We start from the raw sequence: 2,918 nt of genomic DNA on the forward strand, positions 1-2,918 counted from the left end.
AAAAAAACAAAAAAACCTGACTATAAATACAATCATAATCACGAATTTTATTATTTTCCATCTTTAATATATATGTTATAGTCTAAACATCTATTTATTTGGTGAAGAATTATGTTTATTCATTTAAATCTAGTATACAGTTTTTAGACTTTAAATGTATATTTGTCATTCCGGTTATGAACATACCAGACCTAAACATACCAGAACTACAGTATAAAATATCCATTCAACTTTTTAAATTTTTTTTTTTTTGTCACCCAGGCTGGAGTGCAGTGGCGCAATCACAGCTCACTGCAACCTCTGCCTCCCAGGTTCAGGCGATTCTCCTGCCTCAGCCACCCATGTAGCTGGGACTACAGTTGCGTGCCACCACACCCGGCTAATATTTTGTCTTTTAGTAGAGACGGGGTTTCACCGTGTTAGCCAGGATGGTCTCAATCTCCTGACCTTGTGATTTGGCCACCTCAGCCTTCCAAACTGCTGGAATTACAGGCGTGAGCCACCGCGCCTGGCTCAGCTTTTTTTAATTTTTAAATTTTTCTATACAGATGGAGTCCCACTACGTGGCCCCAGCTGGTCTCAAACTCCAAGCCCAAGTGATCCATCAACCTTAGCTTCCCAAATTGCTGGGATTACAAGTGTGAGCCACCATATCTGGTCCCAACTTCTAACTTAGTGTGAGCTTCCAGTTGTATAGCAACGAAGCAGATCCCCCAGGCCTATGGTTAAACGGGGAAGTCAGATCCCAAGAACACTATTACATAACTAGCACATTTGAATTTAACTACAGGACAAAGGCATTGATAATATGCCAAATGTAAACTCTACAGCACTACTACAGGGTCATGTCTCTAGGCGCAAAATGGGAGCGAACACCCACCTCCTTTGCAACATTCTGCAATGTCTAATAAGCATAATGCATAATGGACTTTTGCATTTCTAACAAACATCATAAATTACATCTTTGTGACACCTCTATTTCTTTCTTTTTTTTTTTTTTTTTGCAGACGGAGTCTTGCTCTGTTGCCCAGACTGGAGTGCAATGGCACCATCTTGGCTCACTGCAACCTCTGCCTCCCTGGTTCAAGCAATCCTCCTGCCTTAGCCTCCAGCGTGTGCCACCACACCCGGTTAATTTTTGTATTTTTAGTAGAGACAGGGTTTTACTGTGTTAGCCAGAATGGTCTCGATCTCCTGACCTTGTGATCCGCCCATCTCAGCCTCCCAAAGTGCTGGGATTACAGGTGTGAGCGATCACACCTGGCCAACGCCTCTATTCCCAAAGCACTTTTCTATGTGTTGTCACAGTAATCCTCTACATTTGAATGAAAATAGTTTCAATTTTATAGATGGAAAAGCAATTTATTTACCTAAAATCATACAGCTAGTTAACAGTCCAAACACCTGAGTATACTGTCTTCACTTCCTCTTAGCCCTTAACTGCATTTATTCAACACATATTTACTGCATGCCAGGCAACGTACTAGGTGAGAGGAATGCAGAGGGGAAAACACTAACACTAGTAATAGGGAAGGATACAGTAGCAAAACAAGGTGGTTTTCGCGGTATCACAGACCCAGAGTACTAAAAGATGCAAATTTGTCAGTTTTAAGAATGGATGAGGGAAAAAAAAAAAAAAAAAAAAAAAAAAAAAAAAAAAAAAAAAAAAAAAAAAAAAAAAAAAATAAAAAAAAAGAGGATAAAAAAAAAAAAAAAAAAAAAAAAAGAAAACTAGATTGGATGAAAGGTAATCAGGACCTGGGACCATCATCTAAAGCTTTTGGGGAAGCAAGGGACAATGCTCACGTGCATCCCACTATAAGCTCAACAACAGAGACTATTTCATATCTAAAAGAGTTATTTCAAGATTCTTCTCAAATGATGAGAGGGACACAGTTACTTTTACTCATTAAATTTTATCTAATAGGACCTCTTAGAATCCAAGTGAGTGCAAGTGCGAGTGTTCAAGAAGTGATTAAATACACTGACGATCTTAAGTATAAAAACTGCTCTTAGCAGAGCGCGGTGGCTCATGCCTGTAATCCCAGCAATTTGGGAGGCCGAGGCAGGCAGATCACCTGAGGTCAGGAGTTCCAGACCAGCCTGACCAATATGACGAAACCCTGTCTCTACTAAAAATACAAAAATTAGCCAGGCGCCGTGGCATGCACCTGTAATCCCAGCTATTTGGTAGGCTGAGACAGGAGAATCACTTGAACCCAAGAGGCAGAGGTTGCAGTGAGCTGAGATTGTGCCATTGCACTCCAGCCTGGGCAACAAGAGCAAAACTCCGTCTCAAAAAAACAAAAACAAAACACAGCTATTTTTTGCACAATTCAAACTATTAATCATATTGACGTAACCCATCTGTCTCTTTCTGTGCCTTACTCCTTTTAGTTTGTTCCTCTACTAAGTGTCAAGTAGAGCTGTCTCTCGGTACCCACGTAAGATTGGTTCCAGGATACCTGCAGATACCAAAATCCTCAGATGCTCAAATTCCTTATACAAAACGGTGCTTCCCCCCATATACTTTTAAGTCATTTATAGATTACTTATAATACAATACCTAACACAACGTAAAGGCTATTTAAATAGGTGTTATGCTGCATTGGTTTTTATTTGTATTGTTTTTATTGTTATTTGTGGTTTTTTCCCCAAATATTTTCCAAACAAGATTGCTGTAATCTGCAGATATGGAAACCGTGGATAAAGAGAGGCCAACTGTGGTTGTTCAGCCAGACAAACAGCCTAAAGAGGAAAAGGGTAACTTAATGCTGTGTTTATGTATCTTTCAGTGTCAGTTCCAAAACCAGCCACAAATAAAACATCTGTGAACCTTCAACAACAAATACCTTTCCACAATTCTACAATACATGGGTTTCTTTTCTTTTTTTTTTTTTTTTTTTTTTTTTTTTTTT

This window comes from Cebus imitator, unplaced genomic scaffold, assembly GCF_001604975.1.
Source record: "Cebus imitator isolate Cc_AM_T3 unplaced genomic scaffold, Cebus_imitator-1.0 Scaffold607, whole genome shotgun sequence".
In the NCBI taxonomy this organism is placed as follows: Eukaryota; Metazoa; Chordata; class Mammalia; order Primates; family Cebidae; genus Cebus; species Cebus imitator.